The sequence below is a fragment of the Chiloscyllium punctatum genome, chromosome 9 (assembly GCF_047496795.1).
Source record: "Chiloscyllium punctatum isolate Juve2018m chromosome 9, sChiPun1.3, whole genome shotgun sequence".
NCBI classification, from domain to species: Eukaryota; Metazoa; Chordata; class Chondrichthyes; order Orectolobiformes; family Hemiscylliidae; genus Chiloscyllium; species Chiloscyllium punctatum.
In genome coordinates this window covers 4,980,026-4,993,150 of record NC_092747.1, presented here as the reverse complement: position 1 = coordinate 4,993,150, position 13,125 = coordinate 4,980,026, and the positions used below count along the sequence as shown (strand labels likewise).

The 13,125-nt window shown below is 47.9% G+C and overlaps 1 protein-coding gene across 1 annotated transcript in view; it reads right to left on the bottom strand.

Annotated features, from left to right (window-relative positions):
• LOC140481047 (arf-GAP with Rho-GAP domain, ANK repeat and PH domain-containing protein 1-like) overlaps positions 1–12,792 on the bottom strand; it is a 181,416-nt gene extending 168,624 nt beyond the window's left edge. The window contains exon 1 of the mRNA XM_072576641.1: positions 12,484–12,792. The gene's annotated coding sequence lies outside the window, so the exon portion shown is untranslated. The remainder of the gene's footprint in view (positions 1–12,483) is intronic.
• Between the last annotated feature and the right edge of the window lie 333 nt (positions 12,793–13,125).

Genomic DNA, 13,125 nt, shown 5'->3' with positions numbered 1-13,125 from the left:
TAGGGTAGGGGGTGTGTCTGATAGAGATACTCTTCAGATGGGCTGAATGGCCTGCTCCCACACTATAGGGATTGTATTCCTTCAGCTCCATAAGGCTGTTAATTCAGAAACCTGTGTTGGTTGTTACGGAAACGAGAACTGGTCAATTGGGTTTTGTGAAATTGCAATGAAACCGTGAGTTAACTTCATTAAGAGTTTGGGGGGAATCAATATTCTGACAAAATGTATTTGAGGTGCAAACTAAGAGGGTGGGAGAAGGAACTATGGAGGCAGGAAGAAAATAATTAGATCTGTGACACTCTGAATCATTTCTTTCTCCTCAGTCTGAGAACTGCTCAGATTGTGGACAGTAACGTTCTGATGCTAATGACCCCAGAGACGTCTGCATTCATTACTCCCCCAACCCAAACCACATACTCACAATGAACATTCACGTCCAGCCCAGGTAGATGGGAAAGGAATCAGCTTTAATCCACTGCTGTGCAAACACATCCCATCCCCCTCACAACACACACATGACCCTGAAGTAACACGTCTGACTTGGAATTAACACAAAGTTTCCAACAATTCAACAAAAGCCCAATTTACTGGGCCTTGTCTCTATAACAACCAAAACGTGCTCCTGAACGAATATCCTAATGGCACTGTGAGTGCCTGTGTGTGAGACAGAGAGTGTGTGTGGGTGTGTGTCTGTGTGTCATGTGGGCGTCTTTCTGAGAGTGTGTATGTGGGTGTCTGTGTTTGTCTGCGTGTAAGTATTTGTCTCCATATGAGACTGTGTGTGTGTGTTTGTCTACATCTGTGTGGGTGTCTATGTAGGAGAGTGAGTGTGTCTGTGTGTGCGTGTCTGTGTGTGTGTCTGTGTGTGTGTGTCTGTGTGCGTGTGTCTGTGTGTGTGTGTGTGTGTCTGTGTGCGTGTGTCTGTGTGTGTGTGTGTGTGTCTGTGTGCGTGTGTGTGTGTCTGTGTGTGTGTGTCTGTGTGCGTGTGTGTGTGTCTGTGTGCGTGTCTGTGTGTCTGTGTGTGCGTGTCTGTGTGTGCGTGTCTGTGTGTGCGTGTCTGTGTGTGCGTGTCTGTGTGTGCGTGTCTGTGTGTGCGTGTCTGTGTGTGCGTGTCTGTGTGTGCGTGTGTCCCAGCACTACACAGCATGCACTATAGAAACCAACATCAACTCTTCACCAACACAAAGAGCTTTCTGTCCAGGCACAATATAATCTGCACATTAACTGAAGCCAGTGGAAATAGCCGCTCCACAGGAACAGAAGCAAACAGGGTTTGTTCAAACACTGCAGGATCCACCTCAAAGAGATTTTCGCAGGAAAAAGCAAAGACTTCAATTTCTATAGTGACTTTCACTCAAATAAGGGGGAGTTTTCAAATGCAATCATTATTGTACTAAATAACGCGCTCCCTCAGCACTGACCCTCCGACAGTGCGGCGCTCCCTCAGCACTGACCCTCTGACAGTGCGGCACTCCCTCAGCACTGACCCTCTGACAGTGCGGCGCTCCCTCAGCACTGACCCTCCGACAGTGCGGCGCTCCCTCAGCACTGACCCTCCGACAGTGCGGCGCTCCCTCAGCACTGACCCTCCGACACGGTGGCACTTCCTCAGCACTGACCCTCCGACACGGTGGCACTCCCTCAGCACTGACCCTCCGACAGTGCGGCGCTCCCTCAGCACTGACCCTCCGACAGTGCGGCGCTCCCTCAGCACTGACCCTCCGACACGGTGGCACGCCCTCAGCACTGACCCTCTGACAGTGCGGCACTCCCTCAGCACTGACCCTCCGACAGTGCAGCTCTCCCTCAGCACTGACCCTCCGACAGTGCGGCGCTCCCTCAGCACTGACCCTCCGACACGGTGGCACGCCCTCAGCACTGACCCTCTGACAGTGCGGCACTCCCTCAGCACTGACCCTCCGACAGTGCAGCTCTCCCTCAGCACTGACCCTCCGACAGTGCGGTGCTCACTCAGCACTGACCCTCCGACACGGTGGCACTTCCTCAGCACTGACTCTCCGATAGTGTCGAGTGTGTGGTGCTGGAAAAGCACAGCAGGTCAGGCAGCATCCGAGGAGCCGGAGAATTGAGGCTTTGGACATAAGCCCTTCATCGGGGGCTGAGAGATAAATGGGAGGGGGGTGGGGCTGGGGGGAGGGGGAGGTAGCTGGGAATGATTTTTAACTTTGAACTTTGTCCAGAATTCTCAGTGGAAACTGGAGGATCTCCTGAAAATGTAAAACTGCAGCAAAAGTAGGCCATTTGGCCCTTCCAGCTAACTCCACCCCTCAAGGTGATTGTGGCTGATCTGTTTACCTTTCCGATTCCACATTCCCACCTCCCCCACCCCCGATAATCCTTAATGACGTGCCCAATAAGATCAATTCATCTCTGCCTGAAAATATTCAACAATCCCACACCCACTGCCTTAATGAGGAAAAATATTTCAAAGTCTCACAACCCTCAGAGTCAACAATACCCCTTCATCTCTGTCCTAGGAGGGCGATCTTAATTGTAAAACAGCACCCCCTGATTCTGGGATGACCCACAAGAGGAAACATCCTTCCCACATCCTCCATGTCCAGACCATTCAGGATCGGATACAAAATCTGAAATCACTGGGAAAGCTCAGCAGGTCTGGCAGCAACTGTGGAGAGAAAGCAGAGTTAACGTTTCGGGTCCAGTGACCTTCCTCAGAGCTGATGGCTGCTCAGAAACAGATGGTGTCTATACAGAAGATGGGCTGGCCAAGGGGTTAGGAGTAAATGATCAGTGGAGATCAAACCCAAAGAGAGAGAGAGAAACAGTTGGACAGCCAAAGGAGTGGGTAATGGTCAGTGTGTGGGAATGAAGAGCTGTTAATGGGGACTATGAGTCACAGAGAACAGGACGTGTATTCTAACAGCCTGTGCAATGACAAGGCCAGGTATGTGGGGTTGGGGTATGGACATGGGGGAAGGTTCTCAGACCCTAACGTTAATGAACTCGATATTGAGTCCAGAAGGTTGCCGGGTCCCCAAGTGGAAGTAGAGGTGCTGTTCTTCCAGCCTGTGCTGAGCCTCCCTGGAACACTGCAGTGAGCCTGAGACAGAGACGTTGGTCATTCAGGAATTATACACTTCAATCAAATCATCTGTCACTCTCCTGAACTCTAGAGGGAACAGCCCAGTCTGTCCAAGGTTTCCTCACAATATAGCCCACTCACTCCTGGTATCAATCCTGTAAAGATCCTCAGAACCATCTCCAATACAGTTACTTCCTCCCAGAAATACAAAAACTAAAAGCACCCCACAGTCTTCAAAATGTGGTCTCACCAAAGCTCTGTACAAGTGAAGTGTTAACAGCCTCACTTTTATATCAATCTCTATCGTCATAAAAGACAGCAGCCCAATATCTTTCCTGATTACTTTCTGTATCTGGTCACTAATGTTTTGTGATTTATCCAGTCAAACACCTTGATGCCTCTACACCTCTGCCTGATACTGTCACAGACAGATACATCTGTGGCTGACAGATTGGTAAGGATGAGGTTTTGTATGTTTTCCCCTGTTGTTGGTCCCCTCACCACCTGCTGCAGACCCAGTCTAGCAGTGACGTCCTTTAGGACCCGACCAGCCCCATCAGTAATGCTGCTGCCGAGCCACTCTTAGTGTGGACAGTGCAATCCCCCACCCAGAGCACATTTTGCATCAAAGGGTTAATCACGGAGGAGCAGTAATTCATCAGCGAGGGGGGACAGTACGTGGTAATCAGCAGGAGGTTTCCTTGCCCGCGTTTAACCAGATGCCATGAGACCTCATGAGGTCCACAGTCAACACTGAAGACTCCCAGAACAACTCCCCAACTGCATCTCACTGTGTCACTCCCGCTGCTGGGTCTGTCCTGCTGATAGAACAGTACATATCCAAGGATGGTGCTGGTGGGATCTGGAATATTGTCTGTAAGGTCTGATTCCACCAAGTATGACTGTGAGACAGAGTCGAGAGTGTGGTGCTAGAAAAGCACAGCAGGTCTGGCAGCATCCAAGGAGCAGGACAGACGATGTTTCAGGCACAAGCCCTTCATCAGGAATGTGTGGCAAGGGAGGAGGGGACTTAGAGATAAATGGGAGGGGAGTGGGGCTGGGGGAAAGGTAACTGGGGGTGTGACAGGTAGATGCAGGTGGGGGTTGATGGTGATAGGTTGTGGGGAAGGTGGAAGTGGACAGGTGGGAAGGGAGATGGACAGATAGGACAGGTAAAGAGGGTGGTGCCAAGTTGGAAGATTGGTACTGAGATAAGATAGGGGGATGGGAAATGAGGAAACTGGTGAAATCCACAGTGATCCCGTGTGGTTGGGGGGTCCCAAGGCAGAAGATGAGGTGTTCTTCGTCCAGGCGTCGGGTGGCTTGGATTTGGGGGTGGAGGCGGCCCAGGACTTCCATGTCCTTGGCAGAGTGGGAGGGGGAGTTGAAGTGCTCAGCCACGGGGTGGTGGGGTTGGTTGGTGCAGGTATCCCAGAGATGTTCTCTGAAACATTCTGCAAGTTGGCGCCCTGTCTCCCCAATGTAGAGAAGACCACATCGAGAGCAACAGACACAGTAAATGAGGTTTTTGGATGTGCAGGAAAATCTCTGACGGATATAGAAGGATCCTTTTGTACCTTGTGGGGGGAGGTGTGGGTGCTGATTTTACACCTATTGTGGCGGCAAGGGAAGGTCCCTTTGATGGGGAGCATGAGAGAGTTCTCCCAATGGTGGCATTAGCCCCAGGGGTTAGTGACTGAATTTGTGGAATTGTTGAGTTGGTTGTTATTGTTTCTGGTGGCACTCCCTGACCAGTTTCATCCCTGTTTTTGTGGATCCAAATGAATGATCTGCCACCCCAATAATATTGAGACCGAGTCACATGGTGGCCAAAACAGGAAGTGACCTGATGGGGCTTTTATTACAATTGACAATAGCTTTAGGGTCATCATTAGATTTTTAATTCCAGATATTCTTCTTTATTCAAAATGTACCAACTGCCGTGGTGGGAGTTGAACCCTGGTCCCAGAGCACCTTTCTACTTTGGTCCCATTTCCCAGCCCTTGGCCTGATGCTTCACGTAATCATCTAAATAATTCTTCAACGTTGTGAGGGTTCCTCGCCCCTACCATCCTGTCAGGGACAGAGGGTTACAAATTTCCACCACCCTGTCGGTGAACAAAAATTCTCTTTCTTAAAACCCTCCTGGTTTTTACCATCAATTAATGACACCAGATTTATTGATCCCTCTGCTGAGGGGAGATTTGTTCCTGCCTACCCTATCCATTGCCCCTCGCAGTTGTGGATAAAACTTTGGTTTCATCCAGTTCTCTCCCACAGCTCCGCCCACTGCGATATGATGTAAGCTGCTGTTCTGTTGCCCAATCTCGGCTGATGATATTTCCATTTCCCTTATTTCAGTCACACTCCTACACATTGTGGCCATGGTTCCAGATGACGCCAAAACACACCCCATGTCATGCTCTCACACTTCCTCCTGCCATGATCCTTCAGCCTCCCCCAGAAGGCAGGGTTAGGGAGCCTGGGCTCATGCAGAGTTCACAATTCCTTGAGGCGCCCATGTTTTTGGATACAGGGGGTGAACACTGTGTGACACTATCACCGGGCTAAGTAAAACACAGTTCAAACCAATCTAGCAACTGATGACTGGGCATCCATGAGGTGCTGTGGGCAATCACCAGCAGCAGAACTATACTCCAGCACAATCTGTAACTTCATGGCCCGGCATATCCCCCACTCAACCATTACCATCAAGCCAAGGGATCAACCCTGGTTCAACGGAGAGTGCAGGAGGGCATGCAAGGAACAGCATCAGACGTACCTGAAGATGAGGTATCAATCTGGTGAAGCCATCAAACAGGACTATTTGCCAAACAGCATAAAGCAGCAAGTGATAGACAGAGCTCAGTGATCCCACAGCCAATGGGATGGCTCTGCAGTTCTGTCACATCCAATGGTGAATGGTGGTGGATGATTCAACAACTCACTGGAGGAGGAGGCTCCACTCTCCCCATCCTCAACGATGGAAGATCCCAGCCCATCAGGGCAGCAGATAAGGCTGAAACTTTCACAGCAATCTTCAGCCAGAAATGCCGAATGGATGATCCATCTCAGCCTCCCCCAGTGGTCCCCAGCATCACAGAGACCAGTCTCCAGCCAATTCAATTCACTCTACATGACATCAAGAAATGTTTGGAGACACTGAATACTGCAACGACTATGGGCCCTGACAACATTCCGGCAAAAGAACTTGCTCCTACCCTAACCAGGTTTGTAGAACAGTATGTTGTGAATCTCACCAGGGATCAAGCTATTTTGGATCTGATAATGTGTAATGAGGCAGCTTTAATAAATGATATGCTTAAAAGATCCCCAGGAAACATGGGATTCTCATTCTCTAAGAGACTTTTATTCATTTTTGGCTTCTCACTACCTTTTTACTTAAAGAAGCTCTTACTGTCCATTTTGACATTATCTACTAGTTTACCTTCAAAATGTGTTTTCTCCCTTCTTTCCTCAATTTTCTTTACTTTTGAAAACATTCCCAATCCTCAGACACACCACTAATCATTACCACATCGTATGTTTTTCCTTATAATTATCCTTAACTTGCCTGGTTAATATGTTAGAATCTACTATGAAGGTTGTAATAGCAGAGCATTTAGAAAGACACAGGATGATTAAGCAGGGTCAGCGTGGGTTCATGAGGGGGAAATCATGCCTGATTATTTTACTAGAACTCTTTGGGAAAGTAACAAGCAAAATAGATAAAGGGAAAGCAGTGGATGTAATGTGTTTGGATTATCAGAAGGAATTTGATAAGGAGCCACACATTAGGGTATTTAATCAGAGCCTGTGGTATTGGGGGAAGTATTTTAGAATGCACAGAGGATTGGCTAACTAATAGAAGACAGAGAGTTGGGACAAAGGGGGGCATTCTCAGGATGACACCCTGTAATCCAATGTGTGCCACAGGATCAGTGCTGGTGCCACAATTCTTTAGAATGTAAATGAATGATTTGGATGAGGAAGTGAATGGACTATCGCCAAGTTTTTATGGATGACACAAATATAGATGGGGAGGCCAGTGAGGAGAGTGACACACAGAGAATGCAGAGGGATGTAGACAGATTAATAGAGTGGGCAAAACCTTGGCAAATGGTGCAACGTAGGAAATATGAGGCAATTCTTCCTGCCAACATCCAGAGAGGAGCAGAGGGCAGTTAAGTGTCCCCTCCATTGCTGCAGGTCTGGAATCACATGCAGGCCAGATTAGGTAAGGACAAAATAACTACAGGTGCTGGAATCCAAAAGAGTCAGGCAGAAGGCTGGAAGAATACAGCAAACCAGAAGTCCTGAAGAAGGGTTACACCAGAAACTTCAACTTCTGCACCTCCTGACGGTGCCTGCCTTGCTGTGTTCTCCCGGCCTCCTGCCTGTCTAGACCAGGTAAGGAAGGCAGATTTCCTTCCCTAAAGGACATTAATCAGCCAGATTGACATTTCTAACAATTGACAACAGTTTAACAGTCACCATTAAACCTAATTACAGATTTTTTCATTGAATTGAAATTCCATCACCTGGCATTGTGGGGTTCAAACCCAGGTCCCCCTGAAGTCACAAAACCCACTAAACCATCAGTTCTCTGGAATCCAGTGGCAGGCTGAGGCAGAGTTTACAGGAGCTTGTGGTGTCAAAGAAGGGGCTGTTTCTGACAGGGGACTGACACCGAGCAATGGGCCAAATAACCCGCTTCTGGGCTCTAAGGTGCTGAAGAGCCGCCAACATTTTGTCACCGTTTCAAAAAGTGACAAACACATATCACAAGGCAACCACCGAGCAATCTGCACAAGGCCTGAGGCCTGCTTTGTGAAAGCAAATCAGAGACAGTACAAATCATCATTTAGAAAAACACAAATCAATCATACATTAACCAGACGTGGACTAGATAAGAAAAGGTCATGCCTGACTAATTGTGATTAAAGTGTTTTGAGGAATTAACAGTCGGTTGATGACAGCAGCACATGTGACACGTGAGCGAGGTTTTTGATCAGGGCACACGTGTCAGGCTGCTTGGAAAAGTAAACCGTTTGCAGGGACAAAGTTAACCAGCTTCCATCTGACCCCACCCTGTCTTATTGGAACTGTCCCACTGAAAGGTCATCACAAACTGAAATGTTAACTCAGTTTCTCTCTCCACAGATGCTGTCAGACCTGCTGAGTTTCTCCACGTTATGTTTGTATCAGATCTCCATCATCCACAGTTCATTGAGTGTCTCCAGCCATTCACTTGAATCCAATTAATTCTCCCTTTTGTATCAGGGCCTAAGAGAAAGGGAGATGTTGGACTCCTCATGCTTTTCCAGTCACACATCAATGACCCTGAGTTAACCACATAGGGCAGGTTAGAAAGCTGGAAGATGGGGCAATTTATATTTCACTGTCCCTTCATGGTCACTGGGTCAAAATCTCGGAATTCCCTCCAGAATGTCACTGTGGACTGCAGCAGTTCAAAATGGTAGCTCTCCACCAGTTCATAAGATATAGGAGCTAAATTTGGCCATTCGGCCCATCGAATCTGCTCTGCCATTCAATCATGGCTGAAATTCTCTTCATTCCCATTCTCCTGCTCTCTCTCTACATATCCCTTCAACCCATTGGCAATTAAAAACCTGTCCAACTCCTCCTTAAATGTACCCACTGTCCCAGCATCCACTGCACTTTGGGGGAGCGAATTCCACAGATTCACAACCCTTTGGTGGAAGCAGTTTCGCCTCAACTCAGTTTTAAATGTTCTCCCCCTTGCCCCTGCTGAAGTGCAAATAGGGACAGGCCATAATTGCTGACCCAGCCAGCGACACCCACATCCTAAGAGTGAAATTTTACAAACAAAAGGAATTGAATCCGGAGGAGCGAGATTGATGCATTTGAGGAGGATAAAGATGGTGAAGGAATGAGGTAATGGAATGCTGGAACATATAAAAGAACAGAGGCACCTTGGAGCACGTGCCCACAGGGCTCATAACAGTAAGGAAGGCACACACAATGATTGTCTCTCGCAGCCGAGGCTAGGGTTAGGGAGGTTAGACTTTCATTAATAAACCATAGTTAGAGGGCTGAGTACAATATAATACAGGAACGATGTAGTGGCACAGAGGAGGACATGGACGAAGATCACCAGCCCGGTGCCAGGACTGGAGGGTGTGCACCACAAGGAGAGATTGGACACACCAGGAAGGTTTCCTACAACAGGGGAACACAGGAGGAGATTTAATCAAAGTCACAGGATGCTCACAGCACAAGTGGGGAGGGAGGGGTGTATGACAGTGACACTGGGCTTGTTATCCAGAATATATTTCGGATCACAGAAATGGTGAAATTGATTTCAATAAATATCTGGAATTTTTAAAACTAGCTTACTGTTAACTGTGTAAACACTGTGGCCTGTTGTAAAAACCCAATCGGGTTCACTAATGTCTTTCAGGGAAGGAAATCTGCCATCCCTACTCGAGTCTGGCCTACATGAGACTCCAGACCCACAGCAATGGTGTTGGTTCTTAACTGTCCTCTGGGCAATAAATTCTGGGCCTGGTCAGTGACACCCACATCCTCTGAACAGGGTAAAAGGGATGAGTACTCAGCTCTCCAGATAAACCTAGTGCCAATGCCATTACACTGTAACCCTGCACATTCTTCCTTTTCAAATAACACTCTGATTCCCTTGAAGAACCTCAAGTGAACCTGCCTCCTCCACGCTCTTTGACAGCTCACTTCAGACTCTAACCACTCGCTATGTGAAAATCTATCCTTTCACAAGTGGGAATAGATCCCCCAATCTTCTGTGAATCATCCCTCACTACATTGACTATTTCAGTTGGATCTCCTCTAGCCTTTCTACATCCTCATCCTTGCATCCATTCTGGTGACTGAGAGACAGATTGTGTGGGGTCTGGATAGAGGGGATCAGGATGCTCTGTTTTATTTATGCAAGAAGTCAATAGGCAGGACACAGCAGTAGAAAGTAAATGGCAGAATGAATAAGGGAAGCTTGAGACACTTTTGTGAGATTAGTATTGGTTTCAAAACCAAGTGACTGGTGGGATACCACAAGCTTCAGTGCTTGGAGCCCAGCTATTCATGGTATATACAAATGACCTGGATGAGGGGTCCTAACTTAACATTTCCATGTTTACGGATGATACAAAACTGCGCAGGATTGATACTCAGAGGCTTCAAGATGATTGAAACAAGTTCCAGTTAGTGGGTAAACACATGGCACATGGAACACAACATGGCTAAATGTGAAGTCATACACTTTAGTGTGAAAAACAGAAGGGAAGAGTGTTATTTAAATGGTAATATATTGGATAGTGTGGACGCACAAAGGAATCATTGTAGCCATGTAATGAAAGTACTGAGGTGCAGCAAGCAATTCAGAAGGCAAATGGTACACTGGCTTTCAACTGCAACAGGATTTGAGTTGAGAATCGGAATGTTATACAGTGAAATTATACAGGGCCTTGGTGAGACCACCCCTGGAGTATTGCCCACAGTCTTGGTCTCCCTCCCTAAGAAAGGGTATACTTACCAGAGAGAGTGCAGAAGAGGTTCACTAGGCTGTTACCAGGTGTGGTAGGACTGTCCTACGAGGGGAGATTGGTTTGACCAGGTCTGTATTCAGCAGTTCAGGCAGCATCCAAATAGCTTCGAAATCGACGTTTCGGGCAAAAGCCCGAAACGTCGATTTCGAAGCTATTTGGATGCTGCCTGAACTGCTGTGCTCTTCCAGCACCACTAATCTAGAATCTGGTTTCCAGCATCTGCAGTCATTGTTTTTACCAGGTCTGTATTCACTTGAGTTTAAAAGGATGAGGGGGGATCGGATTGAGCCATACAAAATTCAAACAGGTCTGGACAGACTAGATGCAGGGAGGATGTTTCCCGAGTTGGAGTGTCAAGATTCAGGGGTCACAGCCTTCGGATGTGAGGTAGACCACTTAGGACTGAGATGAGGAAAGATTTCTTCATTCAAAGTGTAGTGAACCTATGGAGACCAAGTCACTGAATATACTCAAGAAGGAAATGGATAATATTTTAGATTTGAAAGAGATCACACAGAACGGGGGGCAAGCAGGAATATAGCATTGAGATGGGGGGGGGTCAAACATGATGGTAATGTACAGATGAGTAGGGCCAAATGGCCAACTCCTGCTTCTAGTTTCTTTGCTTCTTGTCAGTCAGAGGGAATTGGGGGCGTCTGTGAGTCAAACAGGCAGAACCTCCCATTCCAACTTTAAGAACTGCCACAAACTACAGGGGAAGCTGACAAAGGGAATTGAACTGGATACTGTACTAGCTCTCAGTGCCGGCAAAACCAAGGAACTCATTATTGACTTTCGGCAGGATGTTACTCACACCCCCCCACTCATTAACAGCACAGAGATGGAACGAGTGGAGAGTGTCAAGCTCCTGGGAGTGGTCATCCACAACAAGCTTTCTTGGACTCTTCATGTGGATGTACTGGTTACAAAGGCTCAACAATGTCTCTTCTTCCTCAGGCAGCTGAGGAAATTTGGCATGACAGTGAATACCCTTGCCAACTTTTATAGGTGCGCCATCGAGAGCATTCTGTCTGGATGTATCACTACCTGGTATGGCAACTGTACCATTCAAAATTGGAGACAGTTACAGAGAGTGGTGAACTCGGCCCGGACAATCACAAAGGCCAAACTCCCACCTACAGAATCCATCTACCAGGGCCGCTGTCAAGGAAAGGCCACCAGCATTCTCAAAGATCCATCCCACCCTGGCAATGTTTTTCTACAACCTCTATCATCATGGAGAAGGTACAGAAGCCTGAACACATGCACCAGCCGGTTTCACAACAGTTTCTACCCTCCTGTTGTTAGAATACGGAATGGACTCACAAACTCTTAACATTTGCCTGTACCTGTGTTTTGTTTTTGCTGCTGTTTACCTATTATTTACTTATCGATGCTACTTAACTCTGTGATCTGCCTGTATTGCTCGCAAGACAAAGCTTGTCACTGTGTCTCGGTAGATGCGACAATAAATCAAATTCAATTCAATTCACTGTTTTCCCCTCCCAGCCAGCACAGACACGATGGGCCGAACAGCCGTCCTCCGCCCTTCCGAGTGCAGACCCTGAACAATCAAACAAACGGAGTTCTCATCTTTATTCCTCAGCCCCCTGCTCACAGCTCCCAGGGAGAGAGAGAGACACACACACACCGAGACTGGGACTGTCAGCCCGGGGAGGGTAAAATGCCACCAGTAAACCCAGCGAGTCCGGCTTGATGTTTCGGAGAATGTATCACAGATCTAGCAGCAAAAGGGACTAAATCAACACGAACTTACCCCTTTGGCCATTTCCACTTCCAGCCCTGGAGAGTTCAACAACATCAAAGACCCAGAGAACTCCCAGTGAGATCACAAACCTTTAAAAGCAGCGTCTTTGTCCTCCCTAATCGCCTCTGGGTCGATCTGTTCTCCAGCCTCTTGTCTCTCTCACTCTCTCAAATCTCTGAACTCGTGTCGAACTTTCTTTGAGTTTGCAAAGTTGTTCACAGAAGCCGCCTGTTGAGTTCCTGATCGCGGGGGTGGGGGTGAGGGTTGGGGGGGGTGGGGGGGATCGGAGTGGGTTTGAAACCCGAGGAGAAGCCACTCCGGGATAAATGAAGATGTGTCTCTGTTTCTGACGAGGAGCTGGGACAGGGTTTGTGAGCACACGTGATGCCGAGGTTAATAGCCCATCGACAACTCTCGGCTCTTTCCGACTCTCTGACCCCAGTCCCCTGTGTCCGATTTCCTTCTCTCCGTGACCATCCCTGCACTTTCTGCGGCCGCGCAAGCCCGAATGCACAGCAAGATCCCAATCTGACTGGCACAGTCTCTCTCCACCACTTCCTCCTCCTCTGAGGTTGCTGTGGGTGGTGACAGATACCATGAAAGTATTTAAATAGCCAGTTTGGACACGAGGAAGGTGCAGGATCACCATGAGATATAGTTGCAAAATTAGGCCATTCAGCCCATCGAGTCTGCTCCATTATTTGATCGTGGCTGATATGTTTCTCAACCCC